Source organism: Pseudorca crassidens, chromosome 15 (genome assembly GCF_039906515.1).
Source record: "Pseudorca crassidens isolate mPseCra1 chromosome 15, mPseCra1.hap1, whole genome shotgun sequence".
In the NCBI taxonomy this organism is placed as follows: Eukaryota; Metazoa; Chordata; class Mammalia; order Artiodactyla; family Delphinidae; genus Pseudorca; species Pseudorca crassidens.
Window position 1 is genome coordinate 78,825,008 of NC_090310.1, and position 16,638 is coordinate 78,841,645.

Below are 16,638 nucleotides of genomic sequence, written 5' to 3' on the forward strand. Positions count from 1 at the left end.
CAGAGCGTGTGCTCCTGCATCCTCCAAGCCCACCAGCCGGAGGAGAAGGAAGGTGGTTTTCAGAGACCCAGCCCAGCACCGCAGGGCAGAGCTCAGAGAGGTGAGGGGCTCAGGAGCAATCCGTGATAATCAGCTCACCGGCCAGCCTTCTTCCCTCCCTGCCGGATGCTGGGAGCTAGGCGGGCTCCCTGGAGAGGGCAGATGATTGGTTATCTGCAGGGCTGGGCCAAGAGGTAGCCCTTCAGGCTCCTTCGGTGCTCAGGGGGCCGGCTTGAGAGGAGATGCAGCAGGGCCACAGATAAATCCAACTGGCCGCCGGATTTCCAGACTCCCCAGTGCCTTGCTTGATGTCACATGGCTCTCAGCTGTCATCATCCCATTGAAGCTCCTTCTGCTACATCTTCCTGTACTGCCGAAGCTAGACGGGAAAAAAGGAGCCACTTCCCTGGTTCCTTTGCACCTAGGATATTTGGGATGCGATTCTGCTCCTCTAGCTGAGATTTGAAGGATGGTGAGGCCAAGGCCGTCCGTCTTCCTGTTGCCCTGGGTTTTCTGGAACCATCCAGTTTTTTCATAACTGCATTTCAGTGACCATTCGCCAATTATGTGCAAGGTTTAGGGGTCTTTGCAGAGGTGAAGGCTTCTTGTTTCCAGGATCACAGCTTCTACTGTGTGTTCTTGAAGCCAGAAGTTCTGACAGCTGCGTGTGGGTCGGCACTTTCCTGATGGAGGTAGGTTCACCAGCTTCCTTGGTGGGGCAGTTCTGCTGTGTTTTTCCTGGAAAGCCAGCCCAGAGACTGCTCCTTTTGAAATTCCAGTGGCTTTTGTAAGCACGTATTACCTTCTAGTAATTTCTTTTTTAAAAAAGTAGGTAGAGGGGCTTCGCTCGTGGTGCAGTGGTTGAGGGTCCGCCTGCCGATACAGGGGACACGGGTTCGTGCCCCGGTCTGGGAGGATCCCACATGCCGCGGAGCGGCTGGGCCCATGAGCCATGGCCGCTGAGCCTGCGCGTCTGGAGCCTGTGCTCCGCAACGGGAGAGGTCACAGCAGTGAGAGGCCCGCGTAACGCAAAAAAAAAAAAAAAAGTAGGTAGAGGGGCTTCCCTCGTGGTGCAGTGGTTGAGGGTCCGCCTGCCGATACAGGGGACACGGGTTCGTGCCCCGGTCCGGGAGGATCCCACATGCCGTGGAGCGGCTGGGCCCGTGAGCCATGGCCGCTGGGCCTGCGCGTCTGGAGCCTGTGCTCCACGGCAGGAGGGGCCACAGCAGTGAGAGGCCCGCGTACCGCAAAAAAAAAAAACAAAACAAACTAGGTAGAGTGGCTCCTTGCTTCTGCAGCTGAACGCTGACGACTTCAATCATGCCCGTGATCTTCACAACAACACTGATTCCATCTTACTGATGAGAAAACCGAGGCCCACAGTAGTTCAGCATCCGGCTTGAGGTTACACTGAGTAGTCAGTATTAGTGTCAGGACCATAATATGAACCCAGATCTTCTGCTCCCTAACCCTGTGCCTTCCCACGTAATCCCAGGAGGGTGTGGTTTTTAAACTGTAGTTGAAAGTGCGGTCTGAAGCCCACATTTCACTTGCAAATCAGAAACCACTTTTGTACTGAATTAATTTGAGCCTGATTCTTGTTTGTTTCAATTGCATGATTGAAAAGGAATAATGATTCTCCTATCAGGTTGAGTGGCTGTGATTGGCAGGGCCCTGCACACACACACACACAGCAGCTCCACGGCGGCTACAGGTGGGTGCCCTGTGCTGTTGACCCTTGTCCCCAGCCCCGGGCATGAGTGTAGGACAAGATGGTACAGAAGGGTTCATGATTTCTCAGGCCACTCAGTGCCAGGTGCTCGGCCCCGGGGTGAATCACATGATTGTTGACCATCTGTGTGCAGTGCGGGTGGCCACACCCTGGTACAGATCAGAAAACACCATTCTTTAAGGTCGCAGTTGATCAGCAGGTGCATGGGGTGGCTGTAGTTTTGACCAGCTCAGCCTCCTGTCCTCGCCTTGCTGGTAACAGGGTGACAGCACCCTTGTTTTCCTTTGCAGGGGGCCTTCCCATCCTCAGGCCATGTGAGGTTTCTATCGCAGGCTCCAGGGGGAAGGCCTGACTCGGGCCTGAATAAGTACCACATTCCATCCCTGGATTACAAGGATTTGGTCAGGTGTTAACCTGTGGCCCAAGTGAGCTAAAGGAGAATTGGTTCTGTGACTTCTCTTGAATTATTGGGAAAGAGAAGGTGGTTCTTTCTGTTGGAGTTAAAGATGCAAGTATGGATCTGCTGGGGTTAGTTACCCCAGGCAGACAGCCTGTCAAAAGGTGGAAACCGGGGAGGGGCAGTGGGGAGGTAGAGCCAAAAGAGAGAGGAGACAGATTCCCAATGACATTGTTTACAACACTGGATCCAGCCCTACCTGAAACCATCTCCTCCCACCATAGGTTTCTCAGTTATGCAAGACAGTGAACTCCTCACTTTGCTGAAGCCAGTTTGAGTTGGCCTCTTAGTTACTTTCACTTCACTGTATCCTGACTGCTACACAGATCCTTTTTCCAGGGGTGTTCCATGTTCTTTCCACCAAACCAACCTGTCCCCCTACCTCCCACCCCAGGTGGGTTAAGCTTGGATTGGTCTAAACTACAAATGACTGAACTCCTCCAGGATTGCCAACCGAGCTTCTCATGTGGCAAACACTCAAGGTTCAGTCTGTCATGCTTCTTTTATTTCTCCAAATTTTTATTTCTCCAAATTAACTTAGGATTGGCTTAAGATGACACCTACCAAGTTGCCCTGAAATCAGTGTCCCCCTCGTAGGGCTTTTGCTCTCTGCTTCCCTGGATGGTCAGTGGGAAGGCATCCTGGAGAAGGGGGACAGCTGAACTGAGTTTTGAAGAGTTTTGCATTATTAGTACATTAAAGAGCAGGAGAAATGCCCTCCAGGGAACCATCAATCTGTGTGACGGCAGATACAAACAAGAACAGGGTGAAGGCTTGGAGTTTTATGGTGAGGTCAGAGAGCTCCATCAATTTTTTCTTTTAAGACTTTCCATTAAAATGTCATATATAGAGAGAAAAATGTGCATATAAGTGTGCAGCTGGGTGAATTTTCACCAAGAGAACACAGCCATGTCACATGCCTATGGATCCAGAAGCAGAGCATAATCAGTGCCCATGAAGCTACATGTCCCTTTTCTGTCACTATGCCTTCCAGGGGGTAAGGTCTATCCTGACTTCTCACATCCACACCCTGGGCTAGTTTTGCCTGTTTTCAACTTTATGAAAATGGAATCAAATTTTTCCTGTCACTGGCATCTGTTATTCAGCATTGTGAGGTATGCACATCCTTATCATCATATGTAGTTATATGTTGTTTATGCTCAATGCTGTAGGGCAGGGTTCAGCAAACTTTTTCTATAAAGGACTAGATAGTAAATATAGGAGTCTTCTCAGGCCATTGGATCTCTGTCACAACGACTCAACTCTGATGTTATTGTGTGAAAGCAGCTATGGACAATGTTTAAACCAATGGACAGGGCTGTGTCCTAAGAAAATGTTATTTACAAAAACAGGCAACCTGGATTACAAACAGAGTGCCGTAGTTTTCCAACCGCTGCTGTGGAATATTCCATTGTGTGAATATACTACAATTTCTTCATCTATGCCGTTGATGAGTTTTGGGTTAGGTTTTAATTTGAGACTATTTATGAATAGTGATATGAACATTCTTGTACATGTGTTTGGTGAACAGATGTTTGCATTTCTGCTGGGTATGTTCCAAGGAGCGGAATTGCTGGGTTGTAAGTTGTACATATGTCCAGCTTTAGAAGCTGCTGCTCAGTAGTTTTGCAAAGTGGTTGTACCAATTTATTCTCCTCTATCTACAAGCAGCCGTGTCTGCGTCCCAGTTGCTTCATTTCTTTGCTAACGCTTGGCATTTTCACATCAACCTTTCAGGTGGGTGCATACTGGTATCGCTTTATGGTTTCAACTTGCGTTTCCCTGATAAGTAATGTAGCTCAGCTCCTTTTCATGTGTTCATAGCCGTTTTGGATATCTTCTGTGTGAAGTACCTCTTCCAATAACTTTTTATGCCTTTTATTTGCATCAATTACCTTCTGCCTCGACGATAAGTCTTGCTGTCTCCTTTGGGGAGTGTGGCTATTTTCTAAACTCAGGAGTCTTCAGGAGCCCATGTTATGCATATGTTACTAATTTGCCTTTAATTCTACTGTGAGATGTTTGCCCTCTAAGAATCTGTTTCAGGTTCTTTTCCCTTAAGAAATTTTGATCCTGTGCTTGCATGTGTAAGCTCTTTCCCAATTCTTCTTCCTTCACACGCGACAGCTGCCAAAAAGATTTCTCTTCTTTATCTACCACATTTAGACAAAATAAAACAAACAAAACGATCTCTACTTCAGCCTTCATGGGTGCTTTGAGTTTGAGCTCTCTCCCTACTTCCCAAATCCATCCTTCTCTCCCCCTGGTAGTTCTCTCCTTCCCCACTGGAACTCCCACTAGCCCCTCCTCATCTTATCTCCTTTATTGACTATTTTAATGAATTAAGAAAAAGCCCCATAGCCAATCAGACAAGTTTCCTTCCCAGAGAGCAAAGGCAAAGCTGATAGAATTTTTCTTTAGAATTTAAGATGACAAGACTGTGAATATTCTCATGACTGCCTATCTTTGTCTTTGCCACTGGTAGGTTCTGTGTCCATGCCAATAAATATCGTCTTGAACGTTTTTAAAAATGGAAAACAAGTTAGGGGTCTCTCTTATTTGATCCTTGCAATTAAGGACACTGAGCCCATGACTACCGTGGGAACTTATTTTCAAGGACTCTGCTTCCTGAGGACTAACCCCGGGGCAGGTACTATGTGCATCAGGTGTCCCTAAGATCATCCCTAGGTTTGACGATTTGCTAAGAGGATTGAGCATATAGTTGAACTCAGGGCTTCTTACGGCAAAAGGATACAGAGGGAAATCCACAAAGGGAAAAGGCATGTGCAGCAAAGTCCAGGGGAAATCAGGCACAAGCACGCCGAGCCCTCTCCCGGGGAGTCACAAGACAGGCATAATTTCTCCAGCAATGAGTTGTGACAACACATACGGAACGTTACCTTCCAGGGATGCTCATTAGGGACTCAGTGCCCAGGGTCTTTACTGGGGCTGGTAAATAGGCACTCCTTGCCTGGCATGTACCAAATTTCCCTGAAGGGAAACAAGTGTTCAGCAGAAACCACACTGTTTGTGCAGATAGTTTAGCTACCCTTGTCAGGGAATGATGGGAACCTTCCTGAAATCTGCCTTCCCAGATGCCAGCTAAGGGCCAACTTTGTAAGCAGACCTTTCAAAGGACAGCAGCCAGACCAGCTATGATAACGCATTTTGGCAGAGTGAGGCATTTGAAATTCGCAAACCCTCCCAGCAACATCACAAAGCTGTACAATCATTATCCCTATTTGGAGGAGAAAAGACTAAGTCTCAGAGAGGGTGGAGAACTCTACTAAGAGCTAATAAGTGGTAAAACCTGGACATAGACGAAGTGAAATTACAGACCATGTTGTTCTCACCATGCCCCACTGCCTCTCAATTCTTTAATCTTAATATTTAACTGCTTAACAGCCAACCTTTGCTGAGTCCTTTCTGTGGGCCAGGCGCTGTGCTAGATGCTTCTCCTACAACAGCTCATTTAAGCCTCTTGAGGGTGTGTGTTATTATTATCCCCATTTTACAGCTGAGAAAACTGAGGCACAGAGCTATTGAAAAATGAACATCATCAGGCCATAATAATTGTGGCTATGTGCTGGGTGCTTCCGAGGTCCAGACACGGTGGTAAACATTTTCCATGCTCATTAATCTTCATGATATCCTTATAAGATAGAACTGCGGCAGCTCCAGAATTGGGGATGGGAAGGAGTTAGGGATGGCAGTCTGGCTGGAAGGGGCTTGAGGTTTATATATCCCTTTACCTGAGATTGAGGAAACCCGCCTACCCGTGTCAGGGGTGGGGGTGGGGCGAACCTCCAGGGGAGTAGGCACCGCTTTTGTCCCCAGTTTATGGATGAGGTTCAGGACTAGGAAGTAACGTGCTTAAGCCACACAGCAGCTCCCGTGGGTGCCCTGGTTCCACTGCCCCAAGGCACGTTCCTCCTGCGTGGATCTGCCAGCTTTGCCCAGCTGCTTCTCCTCAGCGGCCTCTGTAGAGCAAAGGTGAGCTGAGGGTGGATCTTCATGGAGCAAAGCTAGTATGAGGAGAAGATCCAAAGTTCCAGAAAGCAAGCCTGATGCAGGGCTCCAGGAGTTCAGAGGAAAGTAAGGCAGATGCTTCCAGGAGAAGCACTGGGCAACTCATTCACGCAGTCCAGGAGGAGGGGAGCCGACTCAGGGCTTTGATGAACTTTCAGTGCGAAGTGCCCTGTTTTGTTAGGTGGAGATGGGCCCCACGTGAGTCCTTCCTCATCCTCTCCCACGCCCACCTTTGCCCCACCCTGGCCCCCACCCATCAGAGGAGGAACTTACTTGAGCGAGGGAAAGGGCTCCTTGGAACCCTTGCCCTCAGAGGAGAAGACGTGGACCTGGCTGAGGCAGAGCGGCTGAGGACTTCTGCAAGCCCAGGGTGCTAACTGGCGCTTCTAGCAGATACGAGAGAGGGAAACGAGGTAGAAAACACAGGGCCAACCAGAGGGCTCTGCTGGCTCTACTGAGTCCCTGCCGTGTCATGCACACCTGTCCTGAGGCGATGCAATTGGTGAAACATGCCCCCCTCCCTCCGAAAACTGACAACCAGTGTTGATTTTGCCGATTCTAGAAAGTAGTGGCTAATGTTATCGTGCTGATCATGCAGTGTAGTGTGGTGTCGAGTTTATTTTCAGGGAAGGATTCACTTTATTCTTTTTTTAAGACTTTTTTTTTTTTTGGATGTGGACCATTTTTAAAGTCTTCTTGAATTTGTTACAATATTGCTTCTGTTTTATGTTTTGGTTTCTGGGCCCAGAGGTATGTGGGATCTTAGCTCCCTGACCAGGGATCAAACCCACACCCCCCTGTGTTGGGAGGCAAAGTCTTAACCACTGGACCGCCAGGGAAGTCCCGAGACTTCACTTTAATTTAGAGCATCACGGGGCCTGAAGCTGCTGCTTCCATTGCATTTTCCCTGCAGTTTGCAGAGAAATGAAATAAGGCAGCAGAGATTGCCAAGTTGGGCACTTGCAAGGAGTCTGGAGGCAGCCCTTGTGAAGTGTGTAGGGTTGTTCCAAGGGCAAAGTAATGCTCAGTGGAGACGCGACTTCTGTCTACGTTTGAAGGCCCATCCCCTCAGCTAAGCACCCGGCGCACAGGGGTGACTCAACCTCTCCAACTAGGGAACCGAGGACAACACGGTGCTACCTGACTTTCCAGTTCAGGCCAACTTTGGGTAGGTCACTTCGGTTCTCCAGGTCTCAGCTTCCTAATCTGCAAAATGGAAATAACCATCCTTCCTAAGGCTGTGGTTAAATGAGACAATGAACAGCAAATGTGGGGCACTTAGCATCTGGCACCAGAAAGTGGTTCATAAACGTCAGGTGCTGCTTCTGCCGCTGATGCTATAGTGACCACGGGGTAATACCGAGCAAAGGACGTGAGCACAGCCCAGTGATGCAGGTGGGAGGAAAGGCTTCCGTATCAGCTCAGGGGCGTCTGCTCCGATTCTCGCCTCTGAGAGCAGACAGTGGATGTTTGCCACCAACCCTTCCTTCCCTCCCACCTTCCTTCAGCTCCTGGAATTTCCTTCAGGTATTAAATACCCCCATGCAGCCAGGGCCTTGGTGAAAGCTGACTCCACCCCCTTGGTCCGGCAGTGAGCCCCGATTGGCTTACAGGGATCAGCACCGCCCATTTCCTGCCCAGTCATTGGTTTGCAGGCAAGCATATGACCTAGCGGATCCAATGAGGGTGCATCTTGTTTGAACCTGCATTCACCTGCCCCGCGTGTGATGTGGAAAGTTGTAGCCGCGGGATGCAGGCAGCCTTGATGGGGATGTTGCTGAGACGGCAGAGCTGAGGAATAGAAAACACCTGGGCCACATGTAGCATTGTTAAGTCTCGGGAATCACCCAACCCGGAAGCTGGATCTTACCTGCACTTTCCGTTTGGACAAACCAGATCTCGGTTGCGCCAGCCAGTGCAAGTTGCCTTTCTTGGTTACTTGCAACCAGAAACACCCTGTCGGGATGCACTCCTGTAGGTGTAATTGTTCAGCTTCCATGTTTGCCTTGGAGAGGACAGTGACCTTTTCTTATCCTCTGTGTTCGCAGCTTCTCGCCAGAGTCTAGGACACCTCAGGCACTCCATCATCGCTTGTTGAATTCATGGGACGTCACTTACCTCATGGAACTTGTAGTCTCCTTGAAAAATGAGACACATGTGTCTGCATCTAAATAAGATGTGAGACAAGCTGGGACCAAGGCCCGGTGCTAGTTCTACAGGAAATCGATGCTGTCATACTTGATCTTCCTCCTTGAAGCGACCTTATGACGCTGGACAAACAGGACAAACAGCGGACGCCAAAACCACCCGTATGGACCGACTGGGCTTGGGAAAATATTCATGGAGACCAGGGGAGGTTTTTTTCCTTAAAAGGTAAGTTGGAATTTATTGAAACTAGGAGACAGGCCCCATACAAAGTGTCCATTAGAACACATTTGGTTCAAATGGGGCAGAAAAATTGGTTGCAAAAATGGCTTAAGCAAAACAAGAGAGAGAGGGAGAGAAAACGTATTGGTGTGTGAAAGAAAAATCCAGGGGGAGCTCCACCTTCAGGGACATAGTGAGCAGAACCTTAGCTCTTCTGTGTCACCCAGAACTGCCTTTCTCTGTGTTGGCTTCAGTCTCTTGCTCTGCCTGGGAGCAAAATGACGGCGGCATCTGCCACCACTACATCCCCATGGGCTCCCAGCTGCATCTCCTCTACCTCGTTGGCCCAAGGGCCCATCCCAGTACCAGTCACTGTGGCTGGGTGAGGGTCATGCTTTGATTAATTTGGGCTTTGGACACACGCTTCACCTCTTTGGGAGGGTCTCATTGGCTGGTCCCTAAGACATTAGGGAGCACTCTTGCCAGAAGGAGGGTGAGGGGTCCTGGGGACAAAAGCAAGAGCGATGGACAGAAAGAGTGGAAGCAAAGATATTCACCCATTTTCACGGCACACATGGTGGAAGGCCTACCATTCCTCAGACTCTGCTGGGACTAGGGGACAAATGAGGGACAGGGCTTGGCTTTGAGGAGTTCACAGCTCAGAGGACAGGTGAGAGTTTATTCCTGTCTGGCTTAAAATAAGGACGAGCACAGAGCTGCACAGGACCTCTGGTGTCTCCCAGCCCCTTTATCCCTTCTCTTTCTGTAGGAAGAAGGAAATCCCTTCAACCCTTATCACGGTGTCACGTGAATGTGCTTAGGATTGGACCAGCTTCTTGTCCTCTCTGCTTCGGTTTCTGCATCTTTAACATCAGGATTATAAGAGCATGTGCCTCCCAGGGCTGTAGAGAGGGAGAAGAGACGTGGTGCCTGGGAAACACTGAGCATAGCACCAGGGTCCAAGTGAGGGCTCCATGAAGGTTAACTCTGTCCTGTTTCGTTGGGGTGATGTCAGTGGTATTGGGACAAGTCTGCCTGTAACGTGCTTCTTTTTACTCTTCGTGGAGGATGGATGGAGAAGAGGGTAGAGCCAGACTGCCTGGCTGTGGGTTTGTGTCTTAGTCTGCTTGGGCTGCCATAACAAAGTACCACAGACTGGGGGGCTTAAACAGCAGACATTTATTTTCTCACAGTTCTGGAGGCTGGAAAGCTGAGATCAGGGTGTCAGTATGATTGGGTTCTGGTGAGAGCTCTCTTCCTGACCTGCAGCTACTTTCTTGTTGTGTCCTCACATGGCAGGGATTGAGAGGGGTGGAGGAGGGACAGGGAGGGAAAGGGAGGGACAGAGAGAGACAGAGAGCTATCTCTTCCTCTTCTATAAGGTCACAGTTCTATCAGATTAGGACCCCACCCTTATTATTTCATTTAACCTTAATTGCCTCCTAAAGATCTTATCTCCAAGTATAGTCACACTGGGGGGTTAGGGCTTCAACATATGAATTTTAGGGGGACACAGTTTAGTCCATAGCAAACAATGTAACCTTCCTAGACCTCAGTTTGCACATCTGTGTCTCATAATAGACTTATAAGACTTATCTCATAAGTCTGTTATGTGTATATAGAAAGTACCCAGTATATCTTCATCACTACTTTTTTTGTCTTACTAGCTAGCAACCAAGGACTTTGATTTATCTCAGCAGCCCCCGACAGCCTCTGGCTCCATCCCCAGCACATAGTGCATGTTCAGCGATTGTTGGTTTAGTGAATCCATAATGTATTGCTTCGTTTGCACAGTGCTGTGTGCACTGGTGAGATGTTGGGGTATCAGGCCACTGTGTGTGACACATTAGCTAAGATTCAGATTCAGGTGTTGTTACAAAGAAACCAAAATAACAGTATCTGAATCAAGGCAGTTTATTTTTCCATCACATGATAGTCTGGATGAGGTGATCCAGAGCTGGGACAGTGGCTTCATGGCATCAGGGACCCAGGCACCTTCCCTGTTGTGGCTCCGTGATGCCTCGGATATTCCTCTCATTTGAATAACCCAAGATGGCTTCATCTCATCTGCATGGTCCCTGTTCCAGGTAGCAAAGGGGGGACAGAGATGAAGGAAGAGTGCGCCACTTCCCTCCAAAGGCATCCCATTGAACAGAGCTTGCTCATGCAGCCACGCCTAGCAAGGGAGCTGGGTAGTGTGGTTGCCGGTTAGGCGTCCATGAGTTCCATCAGAAAGTGGGGATTCTGTCACTAGCAGAGACACGTGGGGATTGGATATTGGGGCACAGTTAGCAGTCTCTGCCCAAGACTTCTGCTTCTCCAGGGGCAAGGGCTAGATCTCTGCCTCATGGATGAAGAAGAGCCCAGGTGGGAGGTGAACTGGGATTTGTCCAAAGAGAGATGTCCTTTAGGAAGATGAAGGCCGTGGAGAAGGTCTTGTTCGCGAGCCAACACAGGATCTTCAGTCAACCGGGACCCTCCCTTCTCACCCCTCTGCTCTGGGACCCTGCTAAGGCCCTGCCCAGGTAAAAGAAGGAGGCAGTTTCATTTATTGTCAGATCCCCAGGGCCCATCGAGGAGGTGGAGGGGACGTAGGCCTGACCTGCAGAGCTCTGGAGGGACCCAAGGCGAATTGAGCCACTGCTTTCCTCCGAGTGGGAGACGTGGCTTCAAGGACAAGGAGAAATTTCGAAGTCAAGAGAAAATAGCTTTTCTAGGCGGTACCTTCTTCTAGAAGCAGAGCTTGCTTCCTGTTCCTCTGGGCAGCCCCAGTGCTACATGAGGCCTGGCACATAGTAGGCATGCTACTGAACAAACAATTTCTTGCAGTTTTTCCTCCACTTCTTTAGACTTTAAAGACTTGGGCTCAGGAGGTGAATATTGCCTTATGATTTATTTTGATCACTCAGCAACGTGAGGCCCAGTGCCTGGCACACAGTAGGTGCTCAGCTGTATGGTTTCCCAGCACCTCTGGAAATGCATCATGTATCATCAGGCCTTTGGAAAAGGAGGGTCTCCATCCTTACAACCTCCTTGCTATGGAGTCAGGGCTGACCAATTCTTAAACATGCAGAAAGGGAGAGCGGTGATAACAGCTTTAATAACAGTGTGCACCAACTGAGCACCTACTGTGTGCTGGACTCTATGCCAGGTGCTTGACAAGTTCTCTCAAATCCTTCACCAGCCCTTCAACGTGAGGATTATTATCTCCATTTTCTAGAGGCAACTGAAATGAGGCGAGAACTTAGCTCATCCCTTTAGAGCAGAGACTGGCAAACTATGGCCCATGGGTCAAATCTGGCCCGCCAACTGTTTCTGTAAATAAAGTTTTATTGGCATACAGCCACCGCCATTCATTTACATAATGCATGCAGCTGCTTTCCCACTACAACGGCGGAGTAGTTGCGACAGAGACCATATGGCCCGCAAAGCCTAAAATATTTACTATCTGGCCCTTTACTGAAAGTTTGTCCGGTTTAGAGGAAACATGTGAATACTTTCTTTTTGCCAGGCTGGAAATCAGACCAAGAAAGGCTTTGCAAGCCATGGTGAGGCACTGAGCCTTGTTGGGCTGGCAGAGGATTGTCCCTGCAGGGGGCTGAATGTGTGTTTCAGGACAACCAGTCTGGCTGCTGAATGGAGAATTACTAGCAGCGAGCGAGGGAAACCTATTAGGAGTTTGCTGAAATAATCCAGGCAACAGAAGGCTGGGCTGAAAGGTCCCGGTGGGGTGAGAGGTTTAGGAGGGAGAATCCACAGGACTGGCAGTGATTATCTGGAGGTGAGCGGGGGAGAGAAGACGTAGGGAAAAACTTCAGTCTGGGGAGGGGTTAGAGGTGACATTCACTGAGCTAAGAAACCAGGAGGCGGACGAGCAGCTGGTGTGCGGAGCAGGGAGTTTAGTTTGGGAGGTGCTGAGTTTGAGGTGTCTGCTGGATGTCTCAGCCGAGATGGCCAGCTGGAGGGTGGCCCTGTGAGTCTGGAGCTCAGGAGGGAGTGCCGGATGTGCCCTGGAAGGTAGAGAGTTCAGGGTCCCCAGCAGGGAGGGCGTAAAGAATGGACTGAACAGTGGGGTGTGATTCAGACCTGGGGCCGAGTTCTTGAAAACCCAGGTTCTTGTCTCTCCAGCACCGCGCTTTTCCTCGTGTCCTCCTGAGACCACCTCTTGAGGGTCGGGTGGAGCTGCAGCCAGGAGGGGCGTCCGGAACGAAGCAAAACCCAGCCCATCCCCCAAACAGGCAGGCCCAATCCTGGCCTCAGAAGCAGGGAGAGAATTGTCTGTCTACCTAGAGTCAGAGATCCCAGGAGAACTAGAGGCTGTCACTTTCTGAGAACTTGACACCTGTCACACTGACGAGGCCTTTCCTGGTGCCTCGCACCCCCAGCTGTGTTTCTGCTCTGAAGCGAGGCTCTGGGGAGCTGGGCTGCCCCCCCATAGGGATGCTTTTCTGGAGTTGTTTCCTCCTGTGGGCTCAGGTGAGCGCTTGCCTGCTGGAGAGAGCCGGAATGGGCCCCAGCCTGTCCCCGGGTACCATTTTGAGTATACACGGCGTCCAGGAGGCATGCCTGATACGGGACTGGAAACGGGTGGCAAGTGGGAGGCCTCCTACATGCTGGAAATTCTTTGCACCTTAAAGAAGGCTGAGGAAGTCTTTCTCCTCCAAATATATGACTGCTACCTCAGACTTATTTTTTGCCTTGAAAGATTTCAAGGCTGTCTGATTCTTGGAGCGAGGGGAAGCAGGGCCTTCAAAACAGACTGGTTGCCTCCAGCAGAGAGCGGCTCAGGAGCTGGGACGATGCTGGTTTTCCTGTTGAAATCCCCGGTTGACTTCTGGTTGAATCTGCCCTGGAGTTTTGTTTACCTTCTCCCCTTTCTAGCGGAGGATGTTGCCCTCTGTGCCCCTGGCTGCCTTACATGTCTCGACTATCCCACAACTGATTCATGTTCTACGAGTCAGAACCATTTTGGCGACAAGCAACAAGTGTGAGTCCAATTGTCTTAAGCACAAAAAGGAATTTATTGGCTTGGTTCACTGAGCCTTTTCTGGCGTGGCATCTACTTCAGGTAAAGCTGGATCCAGGTGCTCAAATGATATCAGCAGAATCTGTCTATCTCTGGGCTCTGCTGCCCTCTACGCTGGCTTTATTCTCAGTCAGGCTGTCCCCACATGGTGGGAGGATGGCTGTCAGCTCCAGACTTCATCTACCTGGTTTGGCATTTCCCAGCAGAAAGACAGTGCCTCGTGGCTAATTAACGTGCAGGGAAAGTCCTGGATTCAATGTCAGTGGCCCCAGCTGGAGTTATGTGACCATTCCTAGCCAATCACTGTGGCCAGGAAAATACTGCATTCTCCTTGGCCAGACCTGGGTCACACGTCCAGCCCTGGAGCTGGAGATCAGGACGACTCCATCAGAGCTACAGGGGCTGCGTGTGGGGCAGGGGTGGCTCTCCAGAGGTGACACACGGTTCTCTTTCCAGAAGGGAGTGTGCAGGGGGCAAGCAGAAATAACAGATGAATAACATTATGCTTGATACCTCGGAAGAGTGATGTGGAAATAGTATCTGTGAACTGGACTGGCACAAAAGGAGGAAGTACTAATGGCGGATTGTTATATGTAAGGCAGCCATCTGCATGGGGATAGGCCAGGCGTTGGAGTTCAGTGGGGGCAGGCGTCATATGTGTGTAGGGACTGGGAGAGGGAGGTGGGGGGACCCAAGATCTAGAGCATTAGGAATAGAGGCTCTAGAATGGGGTGGGGAGTCAGGTCTCCAACTTCCTCCTCCTTTCTATTTCCTTCCCTCCCTCCTTCCTCCCTCCCTCCTTCCCTTTTCCCTTTCTTCCTCCCTCCCACCCCAAATGTTTGAATGCTTGCTTTGTGCCAGGCATGCCATTGGGCACTAGGAACACACAGATGAACAAGATGGAAATGTTCCCTGCCTTTTAATGCTCATCTTCTCCTGGGGGAGAGATAATAACAGATAAATAAATGAGATCGGTTTTGAGAGATGAGCTAGAAAGTGACTGAAGTGTGAGCAGCTGCTTTCTCCAGGGTAGTCAGGGAGGGCTTCTTGGAGGAGGTGACATTTGGGCAGAGGCCAAGTGATGAGAAGGAGCCAGCCCTGGGAAAAGTAGGGGTGGGAGAGGGAAGGCCTTGAGGTAGCAAAGAGCCCTGGGTAGGGCAGAAACAGCCAACTACCCACATAGGTAGAGCCTGGGGATGGAGAATGTGCTAGAGGGCAAAGTAGGGCTGGGCGGGAGCAGAAGGGGCAGGCGTGGAAAGCTGGGCAAGGAGGTTGGATCTCAAGGCCGCTGGAAGGGAACTGAGCACCACCGCCTGCTGGTCTAGATGGAAGGGAGTGATGGCGATGGAGCCGCAGTGGCTGTGGCCCCACCTGATAGAAGGAGAAAGAGAAGGAAGATCAACATCCTTCAGCCAACTCTGGACCAGCTGCCATGTACCTGTGTCCCTTAACCTTCAGAATGACCCCGTGAAAGGCAGGTCCCCATTTTACAGATGAGGAAACCGAGGCTCAGAGGGGTAAGTGGCCCAGGGCCTCTTGCCAGCCTGTAATGGAGCTATCATATGAACTCAGGTCTTTTCAACTCCCAGACTCTTCCTCCTACATGGATCTGCCTCTCACCACGTGGATTGCGAATGAGGCAGCAATCCAAAAGTGATTCATCGCTTCTCTTTTCTTCCCACCGCCCCTCATTTCCTTTCTTAATTTCCACATTTCTGAGCTGAAACAGACTGGTATTTCAATTTGCCGGTAGCAGATGGGGGTGCGGGCAGCACAAAGGATGGGAGGCTGAACCCCACCTGGCCTCTGAGGCTGGCCGCCGCCCCCCCCCCCAGGCCAGATGCTCCCACAGCCTAAAAGATGGGGAGGGGCATCCACCAGCGACCGCCCCCCCTTCCCCAGCTCCTGAAGTGGTTTTCGAGTAGGAAAGAAAATATGCTTCTCCTAGCACGTAAATGTCAATTTACTTCATGCCTTCCTTTTTTTATCAGTGCAATTGGAAAGTAGCTGCTATCTCCAAAGGAACAGTGCTGGTTTCATCTTCCAAATGCCACCACAGTAGGGATGGCACAGGGCTTAATAGAAGATTACTTTTTTACAGCTTGTGATCTCCCGAGTCTTTGAATTCTGATATCATCTTAGCCAGACACATGAGAGGACGAGTGGAAGATTGCCATCATAAACAACCCATGTGTCCTGCATTATGTCCACTTTTAGGGCCCCTTCACGAGAATCCTGAATTCTGGGATTCTGGGGTACTTGACATGGGCTCAGGCTTGAGGAATTTACTGCAGAAGAAGGAGTTCCTATTTCACCAAGACATTTTGTAGTAGATGTCTGTTGATTTTTTTCTGCCCAGTCACTTCTGAAAATAGGACTTTGATTCCCTGGGGGCATTACTCTCACCTCTACCCTTGATTCTTGCATTTTGGGTGGGGATGAAATCCGCCTCTACTCCCTCACAAATGCACATTTTAGGAGAGGCCAATTACCCAAGCCTGGCCAGTGGATGTATTCTCTCTCCAGTCTACCTTGGTGATTCAGACATGAACAGGAAACCTAAGCCAGGCCACTTGGATTGGGGACTTATATAAGAAAAGGAACGAGGAGTCCTACTAGGAACTGGCTGAATGGGTAAGAGGCAAACTAGGAGCTGCTGGCAACCAGAGTTGGGAGAGTCTTTTTGATAATGAGGCCAACACAGAGGAAAGCAGAGCTAAAACTTGAGGGAGAGAGAGAGAAAGATGGAGTTCTGATGACATCACTTGAACACCTGGATCCAGCCATTCCTGAAGCTAATTAATTTTGAACTAGATACATGAGTTCATAAATTCAGTCTTATGGCAAGGGCACTGACTAACACTCTTACCTGTCGGTGTGATCCTGGCTGCATGGAGCAACCTTATCTCTGAGTTTCCACCCCCACCCCCCCACATGTTGCTTCAAAGGGACAGCTCAAAGCAAGAAGGAAGGGTAGGGTAGGAGCAA

General features: G+C 49.9%; 1 protein-coding gene across 1 annotated transcript in view; it reads left to right on the plus strand.

Annotated features, from left to right (window-relative positions):
* The window catches only part of LOC137208012 (uncharacterized), a 324,147-nt gene that overhangs the window by 200,178 nt on the left and 107,331 nt on the right, over nucleotides 1-16,638 (plus strand). Inside the window, exon 7 of the mRNA XM_067708475.1 lies at nucleotides 8,306-8,630. The gene's annotated coding sequence lies outside the window, so the exon portion shown is untranslated. The remainder of the gene's footprint in view (nucleotides 1-8,305; nucleotides 8,631-16,638) is intronic.